The sequence below is a fragment of the Numida meleagris genome, chromosome 22 (assembly GCF_002078875.1).
Source record: "Numida meleagris isolate 19003 breed g44 Domestic line chromosome 22, NumMel1.0, whole genome shotgun sequence".
Classification (NCBI taxonomy): domain Eukaryota; kingdom Metazoa; phylum Chordata; class Aves; order Galliformes; family Numididae; genus Numida; species Numida meleagris.
The window spans coordinates 700,447-721,486 of NC_034430.1; the positions used below are offsets into that span (position 1 = coordinate 700,447).

General features: G+C 48.7%; 1 protein-coding gene across 3 annotated transcripts in view; it reads left to right on the forward strand.

Annotated features, from left to right (window-relative positions):
• Window positions 28–21,040, forward strand: part of HIVEP3 (human immunodeficiency virus type I enhancer binding protein 3) — a 217,495-nt gene continuing 196,482 nt past the window's right edge. For all 3 annotated transcript variants that reach the window (XM_021375167.1, XM_021375172.1, XM_021375169.1), the window contains exon 1: window positions 28–175. The gene's annotated coding sequence lies outside the window, so the exon portion shown is untranslated. The remainder of the gene's footprint in view (window positions 176–21,040) is intronic.

The window sequence follows — 21,040 nt, forward strand, 5'->3', positions numbered from 1 at the left end:
TTTTTTTTTTTTTTTAATAATTTATTTCGAAAGAAAGCTGATCTCGTAATGAGCTTTCTCCTTCCTCACTTGAAACAGGTGCTAATGAAAGAATGCAAATAGCACCGCCTGAGCCGAACATCTCATAAAGACGGGAGCAGCGCGGAGCCCGGATCGCTGCCGGCCCCCACCCCAGGTAGGCACCCGGTTATTTGTCGTTGCGTTCTGCAGATGGTCCATCCCCCCCCCAACCCCCCCCAGCTCCTCACTGCGGGCGCACAGAGATTCCATTTTGCTTCCCCCGAAAGGTGTCAGGTTGCTGCTGTGTGTGTGACCGCGTATAGATGATACACGGACATAGACATGTGTGTGTGCATCCCCGGGCCGCGCTCCGGCTCAGCTCCCCACCGAGGTAACCTCGGCGCTGTCACGGCCGCCCCGTAACCCCGTCCTCACCGCGACTCCTCCGCTGCCTTCTCCCTCTTGGCGCATGAATTCATCGTCCGCTGACAGCAACTTCATTTTTCTCGCGGCGTGCGTGGGCCGTTGTGATTTCAACCCCCGCCGGCGTGGGGCTGCTCGCCCTCCGGGGCGATGCGGGGCGGCCCTGCTCCCTTCCCACCCCCACCCATAGGAGCACAGGCAGCCGTTACCTGCCCGCTAGGGCTCCCGTGTGTGGATTTTTTTTTTTTTTTTGTTCATACCGTTAATTTAACATCACCCCGAATACCCTTCTGCCTGCACAAAGCCTTCCAACGTTGCGTTTTATTGGCGTGCCCGCGGTGCCGGCATCCGGGCGGCGCTGGGATGCGATCCTTGGAGGTTTGTCCTTTGCTGGCAGCGGGAGGTTTCCCTCGGCTCGGCGGTGCAGCAGCCCCATGCAGCACTGGCCCTGCTCCTCGCTCACCCTCCAGCTTTTCCGCCCCGCTTTCCCCACAGCTGCACGCTTGGGTTTTGCAGTAGGGACTGCAGTGGCCTCTCCGATGGCCCAATCCTGCCCTCCCCGGGATCCATCCGGCCACGTGAACCTGCTAGGGCAAAAATCAGCCCTTTGTCTGCGAGTTGGTGTTTCTATCACCTCGGTGAATTTACGGGCGATACGTTGCTCCTCTGTCTGCCTGCAGTTTTTTTGGCTGTGAAGGGAAGACTGTAAAAAGTTTACCCCTGATTAATTGTGCGTACTGAGAGTGGGCAGCACGTGAAATAAAACACTTATTTCATCCAAGTAACCCCTTGGGGCTTCCTAGAAAGAGAACTGGCGAATATTTAACCTGACAGATATAATGTAATCAAACCTGAATATACAGCCCCCCCCCACCTCCTTCCCCCTTCTCCTTCCAAAAGCAAATAATTTTTAATTAAGAGCTTGATGTGGGGTGCGTGCAGACGAACATGATTAAAATAAGATTAAAATATGCTTTTGACCCCGTGGTGAGGAATACTCCTCCGGGGCTGGTTTTTGGCTGTACTGCTCACGAGGACAAGCAGAGGGGTCCCTGTCTCCAGGCTGTTGTCCCATGTCCCCCGGTGAGCATATCCCACCCTGCCCCATCTCTGGGCATCCAAAACTGGCAAATCCAGCAAGAGGAGAGTGGGTATTTCCCCCAAATCTCATGCTCCCTCATGCTGAGCCAGCTGTGCTCAGCTCTTACTGGTTTCAGTGCCGTGCCAACGAACACACGTGCCCAACGCTGTGCTGTCATTGCTTTTCTTATTTTTTTTTTTTTGGAGACTTGTTTTTAATCAAGTGGATGCGAGCCTTCCCAGCTGTTATGAAGCATAGAGGCTCCTTGGTCTCTGTTTCCTCTTCCTGCTTGCTCCGTGGGTTTTCTGTGAGCTGGTGGCCTGTGGGAGGTTGCTGCTTGTCTGCGGTCCCAGGCTTGCTCAGGTCATCGGCGCTGGTGGGATATGGTTTGGATGAGATAGCCAAGCAGGCTGGGAACTGAGGAAGGGGAGGTGGCTTCCTTCCTAATAAACCATCCCCAGGTGTTGCCTCATCATGACAGTAGGCACCAGCTCCCACTCTTGGGCCGCGAAAACGCTTTGTCGCTTTGCTCAACCCCACCAACCCTCCCAGCAACCGGAGTGGGACGCGTAAGTCTTGTGTCTTGCTGCAAGAGCTGGTGGGATGCACGCTTCTCTGCAGACCTGGCTGCAGCTGGCACCACGTGGAGCTGCTCCCGTGGAGTGTCGTGGTGGGAGCTGGTGGCTCAGCATCTGTCTGACTTCTGTTCCTTCATCGCCTCCTGAGAAAGGGAAGTGAAACACACGCAGAGACTGTCACTCCCCGAGGAGCCCCGGTCACCCGATGCTATCGTGCTTGCAAAGGAAACTGTTAATTATTTTGCTGGAAACAGTTGTAAACTTCTGTAAATTCATACGATGCAGCTTTCAGATGAGTTTTCCAGCACTGTGGTTCGTTTTCTGGAAAATATTGCAGCTGGCCTGTTCAATTGCACCGTGCAATGGGGATATCTGCTGGGGGAGCTGATTGCTGTAGGTGGGTCGTGGGGGTACGGCTAAGTTCTGGCCATGGGCTGGTTTGGCAATTACCAGAAATCTCAGCTGTCACTATCCATGACATGGAGCTGGTGAGGAAGGTACCAGTGCCAGGAGAGCAGTAACCCAATATTGACATAACCCATCATTTTTAATTGGACCAGCTGGGAGAGAGCCTCTGCCTTGTGATGGTAGGAGCACAAAGCACGCTAGTCTTTGTGGCTGAAAAAAATGTTTCCTTTCTCCATGGAAGGCTAAATACCTGCAGCTGGCCTGGCTGTAATGCTGGTTAGGATGGACGTGCCAAGGAATAGCACATCCCAGCGTGCTGATTTACAAGGTGGTTTGAAGTTGCACGTGGTATCTGAAGATCAGATGAGTGCTGGTTGTTGCTTATCCATATTTAACTGTGTTGCTGCAAAATAGATGGCAGAATTCGTAGCCTGGATCTCTTTAGTTAGTTTTCTAAAAACCTTGGAAACTTGTATTTCGGGAATGGAAATGTACCAGCTATGTAAGTCGTGGATTTGCTCAACTCTGATCTCAGTGGTGATCTGAGGTGGGGGGGAAAAATGCAGCATGGCCTTTTTTGTTCCCATTTAACCTTTCTGCGTCTTACTTTCTCTTCTGTGTGGGAAATGGGGAGGAGGGAGGGGGAGCCCATTGGCCAAGATCTCAGTGTGAGTCCCTGGCAGACTGAAAATACGAGTAATAAGCTTTGACTCTAAGCTCTAACTGCAGACAGCAGTGCTTGCTTGCTGGGCAGACACCGGTAGGAGAGGAAAACGCATGGGGGGAGGACACACATCTGACTGCACAGGCAGTCCATATGGTTGGATGTGGTTTAGTGTGCAGATGATGATGAGAGCAGCGCTGGCTCCTGGAGTTGTGGAGGGATCTGGGCTGTTGGGAGGTGAACGTGGCAACCAGTTGCCGTCACCAGAAGCTGCGCATAGTGTGGCCAGCTTGGGGTATCAGCAGGCTGCGTGTGAAAGCCCTCATGGCTTGTGGACACGGGACACTGCTGGTGTCCCCTGAGAGCAGAGGGAGTCCCAGAAATAGATGCAGGGATGGTCCCAACCCGGGGCTGGGCTGGATGCATTGTGACCCAGGATGCCCTAATGACTCTGACCCTGATGGCGCTGGCTGCTGAGCATCACCCTGCAGCTGGGAGAGGAGGATCCCACAGCCCTGCTGCTCCAGATTTCCCACGTGGGGTCCCTTGGGACACCGGATGCATTGACCACCTCCTCAAGCACCCCCAGATGTTTAACAGCTGGGACAAAAATGCAACAGAGACTGCCCCTTGCTCGCTTCTCCTCCCATGTGCCATCTCATCGTTCTGGCAGCTCTCGATGTGGGATGCATGGGCATCTCTGAAAGGAGCTTGGTTGATGAAATCTGGTCAAGGAGGTGACTGCAGGTGGCTGGACCATCTCCCATGGATCTACAAGAGGGCCCAGGGCTGCTGCTGACTCATGGCCCCAGCTTGGGGGCTGCCAGGAAAATGGAATGAGTAAACTCTGATGTAACGAGTAATCTGCTGAAATTAAGTGGCCACAGAATTTATCATTCTGTTCAAGTGCGAGCGAGAAAGGCGAGTGCTGCTTGTAATGATGTCAGGATGATCTCAGAGTCCTTCAAAACACACCCCTGCTACAAACAAAACTTTTAACCCCCTTTTTTAAGTTGCCTTTTGAGTTTAAGCATGTTATACCTACCCCCCCCCCCCCCCCAGTGGTTGTTGCTGCAGAATGATGAATTTTAAATCAAAAGGTCTAGAAGGTTTGAAGTAAGCAAAGGAAGAATTGATAGAGGTTTGGTTGGGACTGGTGTGGTCTCCCAAATAAATGTCATATGCAGGATGGACACTGGGAGGTGCCCAGTGGTGCAAGCAGCATCCCCTCCTGCCCTAGTCCTGATCCATCTCACCTGCATCTGCCCTACATCCTCTATTTCCAAGGAGCAACCAGTGCTCACAAGCCAGTTCCCATTTTCCTGCAGGTTTTGGTCCCCCAGAACACATTTGTTGACCCTGATTCTGTGTTGGCTGTTGCAGTCAGGGTGGCAGTCCTGCATGTTGCAGGTGTTCCCATGCTGACATCTTGCTGTTGGTTGCTCAACTCGTATTCCCACCCTGAATTTTGTTTTTGATCCTGGCATCTGAGTGAATTTTATGGGAGAGTGAAAACTGTTGAGCTGAACAGGTAGTTTTGTTTTTCATGGCTGTACCAAAGCGGTCTGGTCAGGTTTCTGCAGAAAGCTATGTGCTGTATGTGCTAGAAGTGAATGCTGCATGCAACCTGGCATGGCCCATGCATCTCCAGAAAGCATGGGCAATTTCTCGTAGTTTGATTATAGCAAGAGTGAAGGATGAGCCTTTCAGCTGGGGCAGAAAATGTTCTTTTAGTCCTCCTTTATGCTGTGGATTAAGCATTGATGGGATTTGCTTTTCCTCTTGTGAAGCTGTGGTGCTGTAGTGGAAGCAGAAGTTGTGCTGTGAGTTGTGCTCCTTGGTTGCATGTTGCTTTAAGTTATTCTTTGTCCTTGGGTGCCCAAAAAGCCACACACATGCTATACTGGGAGAAAACAAAGTCAAATGGTGTAGATGGTGTAAGTGGCTGGGTAAGAACTGGGGTTCATATTAGCAGTACTGGTGTATTACAGCATGACTTTCAGTCACGCTTCTTTCTCTACCTTCATTTTGCACCAGTAAATGGGATAATATCTGTCTTTGTGTTCCTGCCCCTTAAGGAAGGGCTTTGTGGGAATCCTGGTCTTGGTGGGATATCGTGATTCTTTATGAGAAGGGGTAGGGAAGAAAGGAGATGCCCTTCCGTGAACTGTGCAAAAAGTTTGTTGTGCAGGGGTGTACATGAGGGTAATGCAGGGAAGAGCTCCATCCTTGCTTCACCTCGTAGTGGTACAGCTTGTATTTCCATGCCCTGCTACGAACAGCTCTTTGTCAACCGGCAGAGATCGATGCTCCAGAATGCTGATAATGTAAATAGCAGCAGACCTGGAAAGCGTTCTGCAAAACAAACTTGCACGGGGAATACCAGGAAGGCAGCGAAATTCCAAGAACACCCAATCTACCAGGAGCGTGGCTTGGTAGTGAATGCAGGAATGAGGTAAGTTAGGGTAGAGTCCAGCAAAGGCTCTGATTTGTGTGCCTGCAGCTGTCAGGACCTATATTTCTCTTGGAATATCTGGGTGCTATGGGGGTGATTTCCATCCTGGGCAGGTCTGCTCATCAGTTCTGGTGCTGCCTTGTGATTCCCAGTGCTGTCTCCTGGTGTGATGCTGCTGCTTGTGAAGATCTTTGCAGATCATATGATGGAGAGAACTATAACAAAGGAAGATGCAGGTTTATGTTGCTATTTCTTGCAGAATTTACGTTTCGTCTTAGTCATGTGGATTGTGCTCAGTTTTGCCATTGCAAAGGCTTCTCAAGGTCTGAAGTGGTATAGTCCCAAATCAGAAATGCATACTGGGATAAGTGACTTGATTATAAGAAACCTTCTTTGGTTCTGCGTGGCTGAATAACCGTAAAATGAACCAGGTACTCAATAGCAAACTGTAAAGGGGGCATGTTTGGGGGGCCGGGGGGGGGGGGGGGGGATATCACACTGATACTGCATAAAGGTTGCAAAGTTAAGCAGTCAGAAAATGGAACAAGTGTTTGGCTGAATAAGTAAATCTAACTTCCCTTTGTGTGCATGGTGTTTATCAGAGCGCAATCTTGTGTTATTTACAGCTCTCAATAAATAGATATCTAAGATGAGCTTGATCATGTATGAGCTCGATCATGTAATTAAAGACTTTTGACACATGGCCAGATGCTCTGCCTTTATGTTTGTGTAAATGAGAGCAGAGGGTGGCTGTGCACCACACTGCCTGTGCTCAAGTGGCTTCAAAATAGGCTCTTTGTGCATCTAGATGGCTCAGAGAGATGGGACTGTCCCCTCTGGAGGAAGGGAAAGGGAGAAATCCTAATTATCTGCCCTGGTCTGTTGTGCAGCCTGTTAGGAAAGGTGTGCTCTCGAGGGGGGGGTGGTTGTGGTGATTTTGCAGACAGGGTTTCAGGGATGAAATTCTAGCTCCCCAGGGGATGGGATGTGACGCTGGGGGAGGCAGCTTGGGGGATGTTTGGAGCCCATCTGCAGAGACCCAGAAGAGCAGAGCAGGACCTGTCCTGACCCCCTCGGAGAGCTCTGCTGGCTGCATGAGCTCCTGCACCCTCTGCAGTCTGCAGGGACTGCTTGAGGGAAGGACCAGCATGGCCAATGGGATCTTGTCATTGAGCGCCCCGTGGGCACCTTGGCTTTCCTACCCCCCAAATACATCCCCGATGGTTGTAATCCTATGAAAAGTGACTGACTTTGGTATGGAGGTGGAAATCAGAGTGGTGGAAGGAGGGAGAGGACAATGGCACGTGTAAGGTTTATGTACTGTCATGTTCTTTACTTTTTTCCCAACAGGGAGGAATTGTTGCGATGTTTCACATAACTTTTTATGGTACGTTTTTCTTCTTTTAAGATGACAGATCTCCATGCTTTAACTAGGGTGTGCTGCTCCCAAAACCCAAGCTCATGCCAGTAGAAGTCATCCATGAAGTCAATATTTGTAGGCTTAGCACCGAGTGACTTCGACTTGGAATGCTGCAAACCAAATTTTATTCCTGTGTATGTATTTCTGTATTTGCACTGCATCCATGAGATGGTATGACTAGCTCCAGCAAATAACCCCACTTATTTTTGGGGAATGTTTTTTAGTAGTCTAAACCTTTCTAAAACCTTAAAGCTACATAAGCAGCTTAAACCTATCTAAAGCCTTAGATCATTTTAAACAGCTTGTGCCAATAGAAGGACTTAGATTATCTTAAATGCCTTAAACAGATCTAAAGCTTTAGTGAAAGAATTTGGCCAGTCTTGGATTTGCATGGTTGTTTGACTGGATTTCATGGGCATGTTGGTCATCACTGGGTCACTGCCCAGCCACTGTTGGGGAAGATACCCTGATGTTCTCTATCTTGTGATTTTGGGTATTTAAGGAGCTGACAAGTGAACACAGAAGTAAAACCTGAATCTTTAACCTTAACTCTGCCCTCAAGTGAAGATCATCTGTAACTTCTGTATGCTGTCCCAGGTTGGTTTGGGTGAATATATATCTAATTTGTGGGAGAGAATAAATTCTATTACACCAATTAAGGATTTTCAAAGAATTGTGATGGCCTGAATTGTCCTTTGCAGTTTAGATTCTTTTCACTTGCTTATAAAGCTTTGAAAATCTGATCTTAAGGCATCGTAGCTTAATTAAAGGCCTTTAAAAATGTACATAAATGAAGGAATGAGTCCAGACCGTGACTTCAGTTAATTTGGATGTTCTCTAATTATTGTTTGCGTTGTGCTACAGCATCATCACAGTGTGAATGTAGGATCCAATACTTCCTTCACTTTGCAAGGGGAAATCATAAGTAATTCAGGCTCAGAGTTGGGGGGCTCTTCCTTCTGCGTTTTATCTTATTTTTGTAATTTAAATGAGGTGGATTTTTCCTTGCATGTCAACCAGCCTTGAAAGGCTGAGTTATTTGATTTCCCTTTGAGCGCAGTGGCACCGAAGCTTTTTTTCACTCCCATTGACAGGTGGAGTAGCATCCTTGGGAATTATTTCACTAGAAGGTGCGTCAGTAATAGTACCAGATACATAGGAAGACAGCATCAGAGCAAAAGTTTTCTGCTCAAATGCCTTAACCAAGAGAAGGAGCTGATGCACTTCTTATGCTGAGTGCTTGGAGGTGGAGTTGGGTCCTGGTGAGCTCTGCCTTGTGCAATGTCCGCCTTTCGATCCCTGCAATGTGCAAACAAAGCAGTTCTGTGCAGATCTGATGCGGGGCAGTGCTTTAGAACTTTCCTCTATTATAACTGTTTGAACTTGTAAGAGACTTTAGAAAGCCAAGAACAAGTTTCGGTTTCAATTTTAGGTCTGGCTGTTTTCTCAGTCTCAAATGTTGGTCTGCTAACAGGTTGTTCACAGTGAGGCTGCTAAAAAGTTCAGTTCTCCTGCATTTTATTCACTTAACGTATTAATGCATTTATTCATAGAAATAGTGAGTGCTTGTTGGAAGGTGAACTGCTTTTTCTTTCGACTTGCCACACTCGGAATTCTTTTGCAGATGGTATCACTCATACTTCATACTTAGAGCAAGAAGCACGACTGCTAGCTCAGCACCTGAGAATATCTGGTGGAAAATTCTGGGATTTTATAGGACGCTTATTTTTTAAGTAAATTACCAAAGAAGTAAAAAACCCAGACCAATCTCTACTGTAAAATGCATCCAGAAATTCTGGGGCTGTGCTCAGTGCTGGAGTCTCGCTCTGGCTCAGGCAGCTTGCCCTGGTCCCGCTCTCTGCTATGTGATAAATAAAGTTCCTTTCCTTCCTTAGAATATCTGACCCAAGGAGTTCAGGATGAAGTTTGTTAGAAATGTAAACAGGCTGCAGCTGGGTAAACCGCTGCTGAATCGGGGCAGGGAGCAGAGCAGCCTTCTAAATCTGGTTCTGTTTTTCCTTATCTAGAACCTGGTGATGTGGACTGGGTTTGTTTCTGTCACCATGCTGCAATGCTGTGGACCTTTGTACCCATCGTGTCTGTGTCTGCTCGGGTGAAACGGGGTGAGCTGGAGCTCTTGGGTTTCCTCTTGTCTATCAGGAGCAAGTGCTGCGTTTGGAGCTGGTGGAAAAGCTGCAAAGCACCCGCTTCCTTCTGCATGGCAGCTTGGTGCAATTACATTTTTTACCTAGCTTAGCCCTTCTTACTTTTTTTTTTTCCTTTAACTCATTCTTTGCTGCAAGCTCCTGAGCGCTCTGCTCAGCTCTGCTCGCCTCTGCCTGGAGGCTCAAAGCAAAGCCAAGGCAGCCAGTGAGATAATTCCCTATTGCAGCTTCTTGCTCTAAGCTACCCATCCCATATTCTGTGCCATTCACATATGATAGAATGATTCCTAGTGCTGTTTACTAGTAGAAAAACAAAAGAAAAGTCTTCTCCCTTGGACATTTTCCATGCCCTATCCCAGTTATGGGTCAGGCACCCATGTGCTCCAGTTGCAGAGAGCCCCAGTGAGCATGGAACAACCCTGGGCTGTGCATGGGCAGAAACAACCCTGGGGTGGGCAGCTGGAGGTGGGAATTGCCACCAAGCAATGCGAAAGCAAGAGCTAAATAGGTTTGATATAAACTGCTGTGAAACTTCTGTGACTGTTTCACTGAAACATCTATGGGCTAGGGTGTGTCACCCTGGAGCATCTGGCAGCCCCTGTGTCTCCACTTCGCTTTGAGGCCAGGTGAGGCCCTAAAAGTGGGACTGAATGCAGATGGACTGGAGTAGGTACAAGCATTGCTCACTTCTGCACTGATCCTCGTGGGATGCAGAGAATAGTTTGAGGATGGAGGGTCCTAGCGGAGAGCCCTGCTGCTGCAGGCTGGAAGGTCCCCAGGTCTCATTTTGCTCCCACGTGCAAACTGCAGCAGCACAAACAAGTCGGTGATAATCCACCCAGCAACAGCATCTTCCTTGGAAAGGGCCCTGATTTCAGAAAGCATCGCTGTCCAGAGCAGTGTTTAAGCATGTGCCTGCCTGCAAGCATGAATTTAATTGCCATCCTGGAGAATGTTGTGCTTAATCATCTTCCTCAGTGCTTCTTCTGACTCAGGGCTGGTGTTGGCATCCTGCAGGGTGCACCACAGTGGGAAGAGCTGCCAGGGCTGCATATGTCTCATGTGCGTGGCTGGGTGCTGCTGAGGAAATGTGTGGTGGGGAAGGGAACTTGAAGTTCTCTGGTAAAGAAAACAGCTCTTATTTAATTGCATGAATCGGGTGAGTTGCTAGAACACACAGTGTTTGTGGCAGCAAAGGCTTTGTAAGGACAGGAGTTTGGGTTGAGGACAAATGAACCTTTGCAGCTCTAGGCAGCTTGCTGGAACTCCTCATCCTTGCTCCCTTGGGATGCAGTCAGCAGCGTGGGGCTTCTTCCAGGCTTCCTAGAAAGCCCAGAGGATCCCCACATCTGCATGCCCAGGTGCAGGGAGCAGTGTATATGAATTAAGGGTGCGCGCTCGGGAGCATTGCAGGAGATGCTGGGGGCTTGCACCTGCCTGAACTGCTGACCACAGAGATCTGTGCACAGCAGTGACGTGTAACAGGAGATTCCACCATCAATTTGAACTTCCTTTTCTCCATATTTGATGCCTGGGGACTTGCATGGTTGGTGCCACAAGACACCTCCTGCAGGGTGGAAGTCAGGCAGGTTCCTCACAGTATGGGTTGGTGCCAATTCCGAAGCATGGCAGCTGCTCTACCAGCTAGTTGTGGGGTTGTTTCCTCATGATGTCTCTCAGCCTCAGTAGGAGTCGCTGCATCTCCCTCATTCTCTGGGATCCATAGCATGGCTTGAGTTGGAAGGGACCTTTAATGGCCATCTGATCCAACCTCCCAGCAATGAACAGGGACACCCACAGCTCCATCAGTGCTCAGAGCCCCTCCAGCCTGACCTTGGGTGTCTCCAGGGGTGGGAACCACCACCTCTCTGGGTGTTGAGCTGTGGAGAACTAGCAGAACTAACACGATCCCGGTGTTACTGGGCCAGAGATGAAGATGAGCGAGTGGGCATGAATTAATGGAAGGTTTGGGCATGTCAGGAATTTAGGTGGAGTTTTTTTCTTTTTATGCAGGGATACTGGTCTGAACCAAATTGCAGTGGGAACTTTTAATATAAATTATTTCTTAAAAGCACTTGGACGTAAGGACGCACTATGAAGATTATGGCCGATTACTTCAAAAAGCAAAATCACTCAATTTGCATTTGACATCAAGGGAAAGAGCATTACCTGTACGTATAACCTGGAATGGAGTAGGCTTTGGGGAGTGAGTGATAATCTGAAGTTCTCTGTCAGATGCTCTCCTTTCCCCATGCGATGCTCTCGATGCTTTCCAGCTGGGCTGGGCTTACCACTCAGAAGGATCCTAGTCTTTAAAAACGCTAAGGAGAAGGCAATTGGTGCTCTCCAAATGGAGAGCTGAGACCCCCAGATAGAGGTAGTTTCCAATCTTACTGATTCTAAGATCACCACGTCCAACCCATCCCATCATGCCCACTGACCACGTCACTCAGTGCCGTGACCGCCATGGTTGTGGAAACACCTCCAGAGATGGTGAACCCACTGCTCCCTGGGCAGCCTGTGCCAGTGCATCACCGCTCTTTGGGAGAAGAAATTGTTCCTAATATCCAGTCTGAAATGGGGGTTTCTAATATCCATTCTGATGGGGGGACAGCAGCTGGAGGCTGTGTACACAGGCTGGGTTCGCACCCCAGATTTGCACTCAGGTGTTTTAACCCAGAGATGCCCTAAACCTGTCCATGGAGGCAGGGCGTGTGTTGTCCTCAAAGATCTGCTGTGATCCCTCTTACCTTCTTTGCTGTCAGTCTATAATGAAAATTTAATGCTGCTGTTCTGCAGGAGAACTGTAGTGTAGGAGTAACTCCCTGTATGTGAAACAAAACGATGTTGTGAGTTTTAGTACAGTGGAAAGGGCTTGCCTTTCTCCTGCTCCTGTCTTTGTAGGTATGTCCCTAAGGAAAGCATGCAATCTTTTTATTATTGACTCCGTAACTCAGGTCAGAGTGACATTATTTGACCGTAATACAACACTAGATGAGATGCACTGCTCTCTCTAATTTTCCAATAAGCAAATCGAGCCACATGCAGTGCTTTGCTAAACCCTTTCCTCTGCAGCTTCCCACACATGCACGGTGTCTGAGTTCCTTCCATTGCATGAGTAATTAAGTGAAGTTTCATGAGTGAAGCTCTCTCCTCCTATGGGTGACTGTGAAACTGCTTCACTTGTAGGGAGAATCCATTCTCCTGAGGCAACGAGTGGAGTGGGCTCAGTGGGTTCAGTGCCTGTGAGTATTGGCTGCACAAAACGGAGATGTGCTTTGGTGCCAGCTCTTTGCCCACCTTAGAGCATGTCTGAGAAGAGTCAGAATGAAAGCACAATATCCGTTTTTGAATTTTCAGCACTAGATGGAAGTTATAGTGCTCTGGAGTACGCACAGACTTTGGTGTTGTTGTAGGACCTACCAAGCAGTGATGCCTGGAGGTGTGAGCAGATCCATGGCATCACAGCCCATCCAGGCATGGGGTCATGGGCAGCTCCATGCTTATGGATAGCTCCTTTGTTGTGAACAACTCCTTGGTCATGGGCAACTCTTTGCTCACAGAAGATAAAGCTTAAAGCAGGAGCTGCAATGGTTAGAAAGGAGAAACAAGCAGGAAGCCACGTGGGTTGTGCTGTAACAGAAATACAATGGGCTCTTCTGGGGTGTTTTCTCATTGAGAATTGTGAGATATTCAAATGATAAATGAGAGGTTAGGGTAAAGAAAAAAAAAATCAGTCTTGCAGCATTGAAATAGAGGGGTTATAAGCAGGAGGCATCCTTGTCCCACATTGTGGTTGCAGCACCCCTGGGAAGTTTAACAAGTGCCAGGAAAGCCACGTGGGATGCATAGGGAAAAACTGTCTGTGCAGAGGGGTGGAACAGGTGGAAGAACATTGTCCTCTGCAGAACAAGGAAGGGAAAACAGCGAATAAAGGCCAGTGGGATTTCCCACGGAAGTTTCTAAAGAGTAGAAGAGTCAAAAATTCCATTTCCTGAAAACAGAATCTTCTGACTAAAAGATTTTGCCCTTTCTGCTGAGTACGTTGTGTTAGTACACTCATAGGCATACTTTTAAGTTGGACTTTTATTAGTGTGCTGTAGAAAACTTCTCATTGTTTCTGGACAACTCTCTCCTAGCCCCCCAAGCAGTTAGTGCTTCTTTTTCCATCCTTTCCAGCACATCAACTCATGTAACACTGAGTGTTGCTGCCTGTTCTTACAAATGCTGTAGTGTTCCTGGGGTTTTCGGAAGCGCTGGGCTTTTGCTGTTGTGATGCTGATTGCCAGGGGAATAATTAGACTGGATTTTTTTTTAAAAAAAAGTGTGTTTTCTCTTTTAAATAACTGTCCACGGGCGTTATTTTCCATCACATCGTGCTTTTGCTGGTTTTGCAGCTGTGGCAGGCCGTTGCCTCTTCTGGCTAAGCAGAATGATGTATATTTCTATGCTATTTCTTCCCCAAGTGCAAGGCTGGAAGACAGGAAAGCTGAAACTTATTTCTCTAGATAACATCCAGCAAGCTCCCTGTATTTCTGTGTTGGAGGTGCTGTCTGCTCTGAGGAAATAACGCAGCTGGATTGTTGCAGGGGAAAGTCAAATTGCTGGAGAAGTCACTGCGGCTCACGCCGCATTCAGACCGTGCAGAGGTGCATTGTTTTAAATACAACTGCTTGATCCATCCTCCACCTCACCACGAACGTGTGCTCCTGGAGGAGAGGCCTCACCAAAAGCTCGTTGCTGAAGGGTGCATCTGGAAAGAGCAGCCTGCAAGGTGCGGCGTGCACGGTAGCAATTAGGCGCTTGCATGCATGCAAATGCGGGGCAGCGGTTAGCCTGCAGCCTGCACTGCCTTCTCCTGCGGGTGGGCATGGAGCTCCTTCTTGGCAAAGCATGTCTTGAGCATCTGCAGGGCTAATAAGCTAGAAAACAGGCCCTGGGGAAAACCCCTGTCCCTCCCCCTTTCCTTTTTTTCTTTTTTTTTTTTTTAATTGTTTTTTCTTTTTTTTCATTGCAGAGAGCGGAGATTTGCAAGACAAAAGCATGTGCTTTGCATTGTGCATTTTGTTTTGTGTCTCTGGCGTGTGTGTGGAAACACACCTGCCATTTTACTGCTTCCTGCAGCAGATGCAAATAGAGCATCCTCAGGAAAATGTTACATCCCTTAAAATAAACTCTGCTGCTCAGTGGTGCGTGTTGCCTCTGGTTTCGTGCTGGAATGCGTCTGCAAAAACAGAAAGCCACAGGATAAAAATACAGTTGCCCACCAGTAATAAAGAGGAGTTCCTGTGAAAGCTGCACTCGGCCTTCTATCATTTATGAAGTTTTAGTGCGAGGATGTTTTGGGGCAGTTGGGTTTTTAGGTTTTTTCCTCCACCTCCTTCCTTTTCCCCCCCCTCCCCTTTTGCTCTGGGGGCCCTCGCCTGGCTCTGTGCCTGCAGGCTGCTGCTCTGGGATCGCTCTGAGTCCGTTGTGCAGAGGACAGACGTCTCTCTGGCTGCCTGGGGTGGCACTGCCTTGGTTTGCATGGATCCTTTTTCTGTTCTTCCTGCTGCTTTGCTGTTCTATGGAAAGCCCAAACAGGAAAATGTTAATAGGAAAAAAAAGTTAAACAGAGCTGAGTAGGTCAGAATTTTTTTTGCTTTTGGTTTCCTCGCCCCAGAGCCAGCCTGTGTCTGGCACGCAGAGACCTTGAAACCTGCCTGATGGAGTTTCATTCTTGGTTGATCACATTGCCCTTGAAAGAAGCTGTATTCTGTTCTGCAGAAAAGCAGAAAGATGGAGGAGAAGCGAATCCATCCTGCAGCTGCTGCACCCGTGCAGCCACCAGAGCTCAGAGGGTGCAGTTCTGCACATACTATCTGCAGAGGTCTCCAAGCATCAGATGCTGGGCAGGAGAATAGCAAGGCTTGCTTTTCTTCTCCGGTGGCTGCTTGTGAGGTTTTTCTGCTGCTCGGGCTGCCTGGAGCTCTGGTTTGCAGGGTGCAGGTGCAAGGAGTGGTGCACGGATGCTTGGGGTTTCTCACCTGAAAAAGGAGTGGTTGAGTCATTGCGGAAGCTTTGCTATCTGTAAAATCGTAGATAGGGGTTGCTACCAGCACTGATTCAAGACAGGAGGCTGATAAAGCAGGCAAAACCTACCTGGAGGTCTCTGTGGGTGTCTGAAGACATTGGCTGGAATCAGTTTTGATTTTAGTCAAAATAACATCTGGTGATCAAGCGATGAAGTGGTGGTGATATGGGGGAAGGTGGATGTGCGTGGGGATAAGGGTGAAGCAGAGACGTTTCTTCAAGGGGCGAGTGAGGTCAGGTGGCCAGGGTGGCAATGAGAGGAGCAGCATGGCTGGGGGGGAGGACAGGGGTGGGTGTGCTGTAGTCCCATAACCTTGGGTGCCACGGAGCTGGAGCTTACAGGGGACTCTGGGTGGGATAGGACCAAGAAGGAGGTGTTAGGAGAAGCCTGGTAAAGAGCAGGCTGAGTAGAGCAGCCACAATGTATGGGAAACATTGGCTTCAAGAGACTGCCGAGTGTTGATGGGCAATCTGCTGCAGGGCCCCAGGTCTTGGAAGCACCAGCGGGGCGGAGCCGAGCCAGGATTGCATGGAAGCACATGGGATGGATCAGAGCCACTCCCTGGGCACGCAGGTGTGGCTGTCACAGCCCCTGCTCTCACAGCGAGTGTTTGTCTTGGCTCGGGAGCGTAGCAGAGGGGTATGGGGCATGCCTGCCCATGCGGACAGGAATTCCCCTTGAGGCTTGCTGGGTTCAGGTGTCTTTTCCCCAGAACTGCTGTTGGATCCCTGCGGCTCGCTCCTGTTCCCCATTGCTCTGGTTTGGCAGCATCCCCTCCCTGCTGGGGCAGTGGCTGTACCAGCAGTCCTGCTCCTTTCCACACCCTGATTGGGTTGGGAGGGGGACGTGGCACAAACCCTGCTCTGTGGTTGGCCTGATCTGGTGGTTGGCAGCCCTGCCCACAGCAGGGGGGTCGGAGCTTGGTGGTCTTTAAGGTCCCTTCCAACCTCAGCCATTCTTGGTGGTCTTGTCTCTTTCTTGCACTTCATCCTAGCTGTGATCCATTGTGATCCCTTTGGTTGCTCGGTGGCTTGCAGCAGCAGGAGAGTCCGCTTCCATCCTTTCTTCAAACATCTACATCTCAGGATCACGCATGTTGCATGGGTGGTGTGCAACACCTGGAAGAACAGCTCAAGCCATGGCTGACACCGCAGCTGTGATATTTTGTGCCATGAGTACAACCATCCCCATCCCTCACAAAGCTCTCCACATCGGGAGCAGCTCAGTCTGTTTCCAAATCGTATTAACATCTCTTAACCTTCCGAATCTATTCTGTCCTAGCAGAGCAGCTTGCTGAGGTGGTCACAAACAGCTGTCTGTACTGCTAAGTGCAATGCCACCCTGAACACTGAGCAATGCCAAACATTCTCCTCGGAGAAGATCAGAGGCTTTCTTCTTTTAATCGTATGCTTTCTCTTGCCTGGTGAGAACATCTCTGTGCTGCCTTGGCTAATAGCAGGGATCCTAAGAAAACACAGAGAGGGATCTGCTGTGAAGATCAGGCTACGGTCGGCTTGCCCAGACAGCTCTGCTCTCCCAGCAGAGCAAACCTCTCCAGCGGGGCCTCCAGTAACCTCACCTGTCCTCCCAGAGGTAATTGTGGGCAGATGCGTTGCCTGGGTATGATGTCATTATGCTATGCTACTGCTAATTTGTTAAATGCAAGCGAAGGAGGTTGCTGAGATGACTGGGAACGTTAGCACATAGCATCAAGGACTGGAATGGATGATGCAGCCAACTGGAAGAGATTCCCTGCTGGGGCACTGTGGCACTCCCTGTCCTTTCTCAACATGCTGGTTCCTGTTGCTGTGAGCTACCTGCTCGAGGCTCTAAGGAGGTGCTTGGCATGGCCCTGCCTGGACTTTGTTGCCACGTTTTCTCCCAGTTGCTGAATTTGTAAAGAGGTTCTCCCGTGGGTTCCATGAACCTGGGAGCCTCCTCCTGCCACAATGCAGGAATAGCTATGGCTGAAGGGATGCAGTACCAGTGTAGGTCTTATCCACTGTTTTCAAGCTAAGGCTTGAGCTTGGTGCCCTCTGAGATCTGACCAGTGTGCTCTCCATGCGCATAGTATCAGCTGGAAGCAGAGCAGGAATTCAGGCTCTGGTCCAGCTCCCACGGTGTTCCATGAGGTAGGGTTGCTAGACATCCGTGTAACATGAGATTTCCTGCATTTCAGACTCGAATCCTGCGAGTTGTATTGAAAACATACGTGATGCTATCCTTCCTGTATTTCCTGTACAGTTTTAATATGGGACGTGAGAAATCCTGCTATCATCTGCCCCCTCCTTTACCGTATTTCTTGGAATGTTCTTCATCTCCCTTCTTTTCCCCGAGATTTGGAATATGTCCATCAGCTGGTAAGGACCACTGCAACATGTCTCAGGTTTTCACCTCTATCTTGTAATCCATCCACTGGAATTTTTTTTTAAGACCTTCAATAGAGTTAACCAGACTTCCTTGCAGCTTTGTTTTTGCTACTCCCTGCTAAGGTGAAAGATTAGGTGATCTCTATCAGATAATTACTGTATTACGTAATTAATTGGGGGATAAAACCAGGTTATCCCAATTGCTCAGTGTTAGAGCTGATTTTGCAAACGGTTAAGAACTTGGGGTCTCAACTCTCCAAACTTCTGCAAGTGTCTGTGTCACAGAATTATACATAATAGGAAATTGAGATTAAAAAATACAGTAGGAAGAGGTGGTGAAAAATTTACACTCTGGAAGAGTGGTTAAGCATTGGAACAAACTGCCTGGGAAATGGTGGAATGGTGGAATGTCCCTGGAGGTGTTCCAGAACCATGGAGATGTGGCAGTGAGGGACGTGGTCAGTGGGCATGGTGGGGATGGGTTGGGGTTGGACTTGGGGATCTTAGAAGTCTTTTCCAACCTTCATGATTGTATGAAACAAGTCCCCTGAAGATCAGTCATGGGCTGAGCTTCTCAGCTCCACTGATACTGGAGCATGTATGAGGAGTGCCCTGAGGAAATACGGGGTGAGTGTGTTAAGTGGGATCCCAGGTGGAAGGGTAGGCTGCGATGGAAGAGGAAGCTCTGGAGGACCTCACCTGCTCCTGTGCAAAGTGCTGGTTCCCCATGGCCGGGAAGATGAATTCACTTTAGGATAAATGTAATGACCAGCTATTACAGTGATGAGAACAGAGCAGTTTCCTTACTGAGAGAAGATTAAGAACATATCTACATCACCATAATGAGAGGCCGTCCCTTCTTCGAGTTCATAGTCCAGTGCAAAGCACAATCGTGAATTTATAATGATGGAGTTGAATTTGGGATTTGCCAAATTCATTGTCCAAATGATCAAATGTATGTTAAATAGAAACAATTATGGATAACTTTGGAGCTAGTCACAAGGCAGACCAGTGACTACAACACGAACGTCTTGGGACATACAGTCCCCATAGGTGCTATTATGTTACTCCAACAAGGCATGCTTACTCAAGACCTGATGATTTTGGTGTTTGGCTAAGCCAAGCTTTTATCTGTCGCACCTTGCTCCTAACAGGCAGATCTGCCTGACCACAATCTTTAAGCTGGGAAGAGGTGGGGCACACACATTTGTTTCTGAACTTGGGGAGAGAGCAGCGTGGGCTCTGCTTCCCCATCCCTGGCTGCAAGAATGAGCTGTGTCTGATTGTTCTGGTCATAACTTCTGAACTACTGACCGGGAGCTGCTAAATGATGGCATGTGGCCACTTCTTTACTGTAAGCTCCCTAATTTGAGACATTCCTGCTGGCCAGGTGGCGGGGAGCTGGGACTGCTTTTTGTGGAGCTTTGTTGTTCTTTTCTTTCCCCCCCAAACGCTGCAAAGCTCAGGGCTCATGCTGCTCCCTTTGCGGTGATGCCCACGTCCCAAATGATGCCGGGGTCTTTCAGGTTGTGCTCCCCTCTGTCTTCCTTGCACTGCAGAAGGTGTTGAAATCAAAAGCCGAGCTCGGTTGCTTTGCATTTTAGCCAGTTGCATTAGGAACTCCTTTTTCAGAAGAACGAGCAAAGACGCAGCACTTAGAGAGTTTGGGAGAGAATGTGCTGGAGCCAAGTGTGGATGCTGGAGTGTCTCTCTTCCAGAATCCCCCAACCCGTTAAGAGTCATATTGTATTCTCTGTTCCACAGCTACAGATGTAGGAATGCCAAAAAGACTGAGCTGCTTGCTGCCTTTCTGTGCCATGCTGCATAATAACGCTGCCACTGTGCTTGAGGCTAGCCTCAATTACTCCTTGTTATCAGCACGGAGATCAAAGTACATCATTTGAAGAACAAATGCAGTAAATACCTTGAATTTGTGGATTGACTTTTTTAGAAAAGTGAATTGTCAGGACAAGCTCGAGCTAATCCTGTGCGTTTTGCATAAAGAACTGGAAAGAGAAAGAGACATAAGTGTTACCCGAGGTGTCAATTTGCATGATGCAGCGTGATTTTGTGATGATGCTGCTGCCTGTTGTGTAATTCCCAATTGCACGCTTTGGGATTGCTCTGGGATCTCTGCACAGGCTCGGAATATCCTCGGGTCTCTGGGTGCTACCAGAGCTGTCACTCCACTTTTCATCTTTAAGAGCTTGCTTGGATCTTAGTGATTTATTTTTTTCTACTCCAGGTTTTTGGGATTTTTTAGCATCTCCTTGAAAAGTAAAAGCAAAGGCACTGTTGGACTGTCTGCTGATGGGCTGCGGTTTATCAGGCCCTTCCTTCCAGAGGGTTTATTTCACTGTGTAGCAGCTTTGCTCCATTAAAACATATAGAGTATTTGGAGGAAGGAGTGTTAATGAAGTGTCAGGAAACTTTATTGCTGTCTGGAACTGGGGAAGAGGTGGAGTGAGAGGAAGAGAGGATAACTGGGGAAAATCCCATCCAACAGCAAGGCCATTACTTTTGCTGACACGCATCGGGAGCTGCTGCTGTTAAAGCATTGGAAATAAGGTTCAAGGATACAGCAAGCGCTTATCAGATTTTTCCATTTTTGGAAAGGTTGTTCTGAATTTCCCTCTTTTTCTTTTTTTTTGTTTTTGTTTTAAAGCTTTACTCCCTTTGGAGCTTTCTGGGTAGCCTTGGTGCCAGGTGCTGCTCCCCGGCTCAGAGGCTCCATCAGCTCTACCCGCAGCCTGCCCTTGAGCGGTGTGCGTGCAGTTTGCCTTGTTCCTTCCAAACTCTGCCGCCTTGTTTAATTAAACTGCCCAATCCTTCTGAAAACGGCAAACAGAAGGACCACAGGATGTCTGAATGCTATCGATGTGGGGAGGATATACGGGCTTTAGCGCTGATCAATCAAACTGTTGCATTTTGGCTAGAGTCGTGGGCCCCTTGGCTGCGGTGCCCTCTTCATTTCTTTGTCACGGAGCATTTAATAGCAAAAAAGTAAGCCAGCAAGGAGCTGGGCTGCAGTGGTCCTCGTCTCAAACCAGGGCTGAGCGGGGCGAACGACTGGGGTGGCATCTCCTCACTGCCACCTCTAGTGTAGGGATGCCAAATGGCAGCAGACACGGGGTCCTTGTTTGCATCTCCAACGTGCCTAATATTTAGCTCCAATTTTGTCAGCCTGAGCTGCTGCTGTAAGTGTGTAAATGTCTTCTGGTTTATTTGGGCAGCAGATTTGTTTTGCTTTACTGGCTCAAAAATAAATGGTGCAGCCTATGCTGTTCGAGCCACTAGCCAGGCTGCTTGCTCAGCCGCTGGAGAGCCGTCTTCAGTTCTGCTTTGTCAATTCAAACTGTACTTTAGCTGGTGTGGGTTGCCTTATAGATCTTAATTTATTCCCC